At 55.4% G+C, this 7802-nt stretch overlaps 1 pseudogene; it reads left to right on the plus strand.

Annotated features, from left to right (window-relative positions):
- Nucleotides 1-7387, plus strand: part of LOC119315971 — a 60026-nt pseudogene extending 52639 nt beyond the window's left edge.
- The last annotated feature ends 415 nt before the right edge of the window (nt 7388-7802 follow it).

Here is a 7802-nt window from a genome sequence, read left to right on the forward strand (position 1 = left end):
GATCAATCGATGGCTGCTAACTGAACCCGATCGAGTGATTCCTTCGCTACTGCTGCTAACTAAAGTCGATCGGTGCTGCCTCTAGATGAACAATGAGCGTTGTGGGGGGGGGGGTTTGGATGAACAGTTCCCGGTGGGGGTGGATGAACAAGACCCCGTGGTGTTGCCTCTTGTTGAACAGTACCCCGATCGATCGAGCCGGTTGGGGCTGGATGAACAGGACCCCGTGGAGGGCAGGATGAATAGGACCACCCCGTGGAGGGCAGGATGAACAGTATACGGTGGAGGGCAGGATGAACAGTAGCCCGTGGAGGGGTGGTTGAACAGGAGCCCGTGGAGAGGGCTGGTTGAACAGTAGCCGGTGGAGTAGCGCGCGGTGGAGGCTGGATGAACAGGAGCCCGTGGATGAATAGTCACAGGTGGAGGCTGGAGGAGGTCGACGGTGGATGAACAGTAGCCCGTGGAGGCTAGAGGGGGTCGACAGTGGAGATGAACAGTATCCCGTGGAGTCCCGTTTTGCGGTACGCCACACCCCTCCCGATGAACAGGACCCCCATTTCGACAGTAGCGCTCCAACACAAGTTCGTTTCCTCCGTTTTGCGATACGCCACACCCCTCCCGATCAACAAGACCCCCGTTTCAACCGTAGGAGGTCCGTTTCCTCCATTTTGCGGTACGCCAAACACCTCCCGATGAACATGATCCTATTTCGAACGTGGCCGGTCGAACACAAGGCCATTTCCTCCGTTCTGCGGTACGCCAGGCCTCGTTTCCATCGGTTGTTCCGTCAAAGCCCTCCCGATGAACACGACGACACATTCTGTTCCGACCCAGCCGGTTGGCTCCCCATGATCACGACGACCATGCTGTTTCTCCGTTCCGACCCAGCCATGTACATGATCCCTGGCCGTACGTATGCGTGAGTAGGCGTTCGAGACCCTGCCCATATGTACGTACGTGGCCGTATTTTCTTTCTTGCACACTGGCCGCTGTACATACGTGTACATGCTACGTGCGCTCCTCTACTACGACATGTGTGCGCCTTTACATCGACCAGTATGTACATACACGTTCGCGACCCTAATGACAATGCTACATATGCTTCAACTAGGTGGGTCCCAACTGTCAGGCACTTCCTTGCCTGCGAAGATGTAGCTGGTGACTCCCAGTAATCAGGGGGGCGAATCGTTTTTTTGCCTGGATGCACTAACTTGCATGCGAAGATGTAGCTGGTGGGTCCCAGCAGTCAGGGGGAAACATTTTTTTCGTGAAATACGGTGGCCCGTCCGGTGGGTCCCCGCTGTCAGGTGGAGGAATAATTATTTTGCGCGTAATAAGGAGGCACTTCCTTGCTACGGCTATGGACCCAGCTGTCAGCCTCTCCACGTACAGTCCATGTCTGATGGAAGCCGTTCCTTAACAACGTTGACCACGCCGCACCGAGAGCACCAGGGCGGTGGACGACGGTGAGGCCTAGGAAGGGAACGACGCAGAGCCGGGGAAGACGCGGCGGCTAGAGTATGAGGGTTCACTGTTTCGCTACGGTGTGATGCTGTCGTCGCTGTAGAATAACAGGGGGTGTGGGTGAGTAGAGGGATGGCCTGGCCAGCGGTGGGAGTAGTAGGGGGCGGTGAGGCCTCCGCCGCATCGCAACCGGCCACGGGAGGCAGGAGCACGAGGCACTACCGGCGCTGGTTTGGTCGGCTGGAGCAAGAAGACCAGAGGTTGAAGAAGCATTACGGCCGTTGGATGGACATCGTACGGTCATTGGAGCTAGAATCGTTCATATTGACTAAGTTGACAAAGCACTCCGTCCCCGTCAACTTAGTGGGACCACAAGTTAGCCTCCCACCATGGTGGGTCCCAACTAGCAGGGGGAGTGTTCATTTTTTGTGCATAATAAGGAGGCACCTCTGGTGGGTCCGAGCTGATAGTGGGGGAACGTTTTTTTCGCAAAATACGTTGGCCCGTCTGGTGGGTCCCAGCAGTTAGGGGGGAAACGTTTTTTCGCCAAATACGGTGGCCCGTTTGATGGGTCCCTACTGTCAGGTGGATGAATAATTGTTTTCCGCGTAATAAGGAGGCACTTCCTTGCGGCTACCGTGGACCCAGCTATCAGTCTCTCCACGTACAGTACTCTTCCGATGGAAGTCGTTCCTTGATCACGTTGACCACGCCACGCCGAGAGCACCAGGGCGGTGACGAAGGCGAGGCCTAGGAAGGGGCGACGCGGAGCCGGGGAAGATGCGATAGTGGATGACCACGCGGAGAGGAGTATGAGGGTTCACTGGTTCGCTGCAATGTCAGGTTGTCGTCGCTGTAGAATAACAGGGGGTGTGGGTGAGTAGAGGGATGGTCTGGCCAACGGTGGGAGTAGTAGGGGGCGGCGAGGCCTCCGCCGCATTGCAGCCGACCACGGGAGGTAGGAGTACGAGGCACGGCCTGCGCTAGTTTGGTCAGCTGGAGCAAGAAGACCAGAGATTGAAGAAGCACTACGGCCGTTGGATGGACATCGTACGGTCACTAGAGCTAGAATCGTGCATATTGACTAAGTTGACAAAGCCCTCCGTCCCCGTCAACTTAGTAGGCCAACAAGTCAGCCTGCCACTATACTGGGTCCCAGCTAGCAGGGGGTATTCATTTTTTTGTGCATAATAAGGCGGCATTTCCTTGCGTGCGAAGATATAGCTGGTGGGTCCAAGCTGTCAGCGGCGGTAACGTTTTTTTCGTGAAATACAGAGGCCCTTTCGGTGGGTCCCAGATGTCAGGTTGAGGAATTATTATTTTGCGCGTAATAAGGAGGCATTTCCTTGCGTGCGGCCGTGGACCCAGCTGTCAGCCTCTCCACGTGCAGTCCACTTCAGATGCATGTCGGTCGTTGACCACGTTGACCAGGCCGCGCCGAGAGCACCAGGGCGGTGGACGACGGTGAGGCCTAGGAAGGGAACGAAACAGAGGCAGGGAAGACTCGGTAGTTGTTTCCCATGTAGAGGGGAGTACGACTGTACAAGGGTTTACTGGTTCGTATGCTGTCGCCGGAGAATAACAGCAGGTGTGGGTGAGTAGAGGGATGGCTAGGCTAGCGATGGGAGTACGGTGGGGCTGTGAGGCCTGCGCGGCAGCACAGCCGGCCGTGGGGAGGAGATAGCAGGCAGCCCCGCCGGCGCTTGTTTGAGCAGCTGGAGCAGGAAGAGCAGAGATTGAAGAAGCACGACAGTCGTTGGATGGACATCCAACAGTCACTGCTTGTGCATCAACCTTTTTTTAGGAAAGCCTCAAATCTGTGGAAAACATCATACAACCCATCTGCCATTATTTCCAATAATTTATAGCCCATTTGATAATTCTTAAGGTTTTTTTGGAGCCCATATTCTTTTTGTTAGCATTACAGCCCATATTGTGGCCACGGTTAAAAAAATATATGAAATTTTGCATATTTTGGTGAGGTCCGAACTGTTTTTAATCCCAAAATTTCGAGTCACATTCAAACTGATTTTAAAAATAAATGTATATCAATATCAAATCCAACAAATTGTCCACGCATAAAAATCAATGTAATTCAAAATCTCAAAATGAAAAAAAGAAATTTGAAACTAATTGCTGGTTTGATGTGTTTTAAAAATGTACAACCCATTTCTCATTACTGATAGGCCATTTTCTCGGCCAGCTGAATGGAGCTCTCCTCGTCTTGAAAGATTTGCAGCCCAACAGGCCTGACAAAGCTGCTTACTTGGCAAATCACAAAAAAAACTGGGCTGTGGCCGTGGACCCAGCTGTCAGCCTCTCCACATACAGTACTCTTCCGATAGAAGTCGGTCGTTGACCACATTGACCATGCCGCGCCGAGAGAACCAAGGAGGTGGACGACGGAGAGGCCTAGGAAGGGGACGACCTGGAGCCAGGGAAGACGCGGCAGTGGATGCCCACGCGGAGAGGAGTACGAGGGTTCACTGGTTCGGCTGCAGTGTGAGGCTGCTGTCGCCGCAGAATAACAGGGGGTGTGGGTGAGTAGAGGGATAGCCTGGCCAGGGGTCGGAATAGTAGGGGCGGTGAGGCCTCCGTGGCATCACAACCGGCCACGGGAGGCAGGAGCACGTGGCACGACCGGCGCTGGTTTGGGCGGCTGGAGCAAGAAGACCAGAGGTTGAAGAAGCACTACTGCCGTTGGATGAACATCGTACGGTAACTGGAGCTAGAATCGTTCATATTGACTAAGTTGACAAAGGCCTCCGTCGCCGTCAACTTGGTAGGCCCACATGTCAGCCTCCCACGATGTTGGGTTGCAGCTGGCAGTGGAGTATTCATTTTTTTGTGCGTAATAAGGAGGCACTTCCTTGCGTGCAAAGATAGCTAGTGGGTCCAACCTGTCAGCGGGGGGCACGTTTTTTCTTTAAATACAGAGGCCCTTGCAGTGGGTCCCAGATGTCAGGTGGAGGAATCAAAGACTTGAGAAGGCATACAGAACAAGCTAGTGTACCAGTAAAGATACGTTGCTTAGTTTTAGAAAAAAGAGAGACGTGCTCATGTAGCTGTTTCGAATACAAACCTAGACTATGACTATATATGGTGCTATGCTACTCTGCAAGTAATGTGACATATCCAACGTTTGATACTCCTCTTCTCCATGTACTCTGCCTAGCATCAGAAGCTCTGGCCGCAGCAACCATGTCCGCTGGCTGCTAGTCCACCTGCTCTTCAGCAGGCAACAACCAAATATGCGCCAAGTCGCCACCCGTACCATCGCCTGTGGGTCTCATTACACCCCCGCCGGCATGCGCACCACAGTCGGTTGCTCATCGCAACCCATTGTCATTGGTGTGGTGCCACTGCTACAAATCACGCAGAGTCATCCATCATGTCTCAGCCAGAATCCAGAACCCTGGTCGAGTCTTCTACAAATGCCCGAATCATAGGGTAATAATATGTTTAAGTGTTGTTCTGCTACTTTTAGTTGCTGATTCTTTTAATAATTTGGTTGATGATGTCGGATGTGGGGTTCTGGCAAACCCTTAAGGTTCGAACACTAGAGTGTGTGTGAAGTCTTTCCCTCCTACCGATCAACGCTCTAGCTCGCTAGATCTAGCAGACGAACTCGACGAACTCACAACACAGAAAGACACTGGGTTTATACTGGTTCGGGCCACCATTGTGGTGTAATACCGTACTTCGGTGTGGTGGTGGTGGATTGCCTCTTGGGCTGATGATGAGCAATACAAGGGTAGAAAAGCCTCCTGAGGTTGAGGTGTTCTTGTGCGTATGAACTTGTGGTGTGTAGGTTCTCTCAAGCTAAGATGAAATCATCGGTCTCATCCTCCCTCCGTATCATCAGATCTCTCTCCTACCGTGGTGGGTTGTCCTATTTATAGAGGCCCTGGTCCTCTTCCCAAATATTGAGCGGGAAGGGAGCCAACAATGGCGGGCTTATTTGAAGGGGGATAGATAGTACAAGCTATCCTGACAAAAGTAGTCTTCGCGTGCCCAAAGCTCTAGTGGTGACGCTGTCTTGGGCTCCACGATGACCTCCGTCTTGCAGTCCATGGTCTTGGTCTTGTTGCAACGAAATGGCAACCTTTGCCTGATGCCTCGTTACTCCGGGGCCGCGCCTGCCCCCTTTGCACCAAAGAGGAAACAAGGATGTTGTGCGCGCTGGCGCCCGCCTGGTGTCGATCGTCATGGCTCATGTCATGAGGGCCTCGTGAGGTTCGCCTCGCCTTGATATCTCCAACCCTCGCGAGCCTGCCTGACTAGGCCGCTCGGGAGGAGGTCTTGCCTCGCCCGCCTCGCGAGGCTTGGCCCCTCACGAGGGTCTTGGATGCTTTGTTGGCGAAGATGGGTCGTACGGCCTGCTGGCTCCTCCACCGCGCAGGCCACAGGCAGGCAAGTCTGGGGACCCCCGTTCCCAGAACACCGACAGTAGCCCCCGGGCCCAAGGTGCGCCCGGGCTTGGCTTCGCGGCGAAACCAAGGGTCAAGTTCGGAGCACCACGGGCCCCAAAAGCCTGGTGCCTCGGTTGACACGTGGCGGTTGATTGGACGTGGGCGTCTCCGCTTCCCCACGCTGCCTCGACGACTTGACAAGTCCCTGCGACATGCAAGGGAAACTATCATTACCTGCGATCGTGGGAGACGCCGGTTGGCCTTCTCTTGCTATAAATCGGGAGGGGGTGGAGCCCCCGTTGCACATCTCTTCCTCGCTTGCCCGCTTCTTCTTTGCTCCATTGCTTGCTCCAATGGCGCCTATCAGAAATGTTCTCCGCCGAAGAGAAGGGGAAAGCCCCCCGGGATGTCCCGGAGCCACTCCCGCCGAAGAAGAGGTTGATCCGTCGCCGCGATGAAGCGGCGATGCAGGTGGTTGTGAGGCCTTGGTGCGAGCAGCCTCCTCCTGGGTACCCGCTACCCTTGTACGCCCAAGCCGAGGGCTCGGGAGGACAAAGTGATGAGTTGCGCCGCCCACGCCGCATCCGGGTCACCACGCCACGGCAACGCGTGCCGTCCATGCCGTAGACTCCTCGCGCGAATTGGTGCTGTGGGTGCCGATGCCTCCGAGCTCCTGGATCCGCCTTCCGCGGTTCTTCTCTGACGTGATTCCACCGAGGGGGCCTCTTGAGCTCTGGCTGCAGCATGCCAACTGTAGCGCTTCGTCGACCGGATCGAAGATCGAAGCGGTCCCCTCTGGCAAGATCTTCATGACTCGCGGCTGGGGCAAGGTCGCACGGGTCTGTCGTGCGAGGGGCGCCTTCGCCATCCACTTTGAGTATGACGGTGCCTCCATGCTCTCCTTCAAGGTCTTCGACGCCGAGGGCCACCGCCTGGAGTGCTGCTCCGGAGAGGAGCGCGAGGCTGATGCGCGCTCCGCTCGCGACCACTCCAGCAGCAGCCCTTGGGAATCCAGCAGCTCTCCTGAGCTCTACGAGACTCCGGAGACGAGCGACGACAGCTACGTGCCCCCAAGTTCTCGCCGCGCTCGTAGCTGGGCTGCGGCGTCTGGCCGCCGCCGCTGCTGATCTGGATGGGGTTGGCGCCAGCCTCCCGTGGCCCCCTGTTGATGATGGCGTCCGCCACGGGAGGATGTAGATAGGATCCCCCTTAGCATCAGCTTTGGTTTCATTCTGTCTTCAGCCGCACTGACTCGCGTCCTCAGCCATCTGCACATCCACGACCCCAACGCCCGCCTTGAAGAGCTGCTGGAGCCTGTAGCTGAAGACCTCTGCGAAGCTGTCGCCGTAGTTGTTCAAGGTCAAGTGGAGGCTTTGCTGGGGAAGTTCCGCGGCTTTGTCTCCAGTCCTCTGTCTGACAATGCCGCGGATCTTGCGGCCAGTGGTGAAGGTGAGAGCATCGTTGCCCACGGGGGAGCACCTTCCGCAGGCGATGGCGACATCCAGGGGTGACCTATTCTTCTCGATTCATTCCTGCGACATACGTCAGGCCTCGTGGAGGCGTTTAGACTTTTCATTTGGTATTGTGAGAATAATATGCTTGTAATATTTGCTTTGAGATTTTGCGTTTTCCTTCCTATTTGCTTTGTTCTGCGTCGGCTGAGCACGGCCCCGCACATACCTCAACCGCCATTGGGCCGACCGGAGACCAGGACGGTCCAAGGAGTGAGGGGCTATGTGACCAGTTAGGCTCCTGAGTCGCGATGCTCAGGAGTCCCCCTTGACGTGCGAACATCATATAGGCAGAGTTCGAGAGGATAGATTAATGTTCTACGTCGGCAGAGCCCGGCCCCGCGCATACCTCAACCGCCATTGAGCTGACCGAAGACCAGGATAGACCAAGGGGTGAGGGGCTACGTGGTAAGAT

This window comes from Triticum dicoccoides, chromosome 6A (genome assembly GCF_002162155.2).
Source record: "Triticum dicoccoides isolate Atlit2015 ecotype Zavitan chromosome 6A, WEW_v2.0, whole genome shotgun sequence".
Classification (NCBI taxonomy): Eukaryota; Viridiplantae; Streptophyta; class Magnoliopsida; order Poales; family Poaceae; genus Triticum; species Triticum dicoccoides.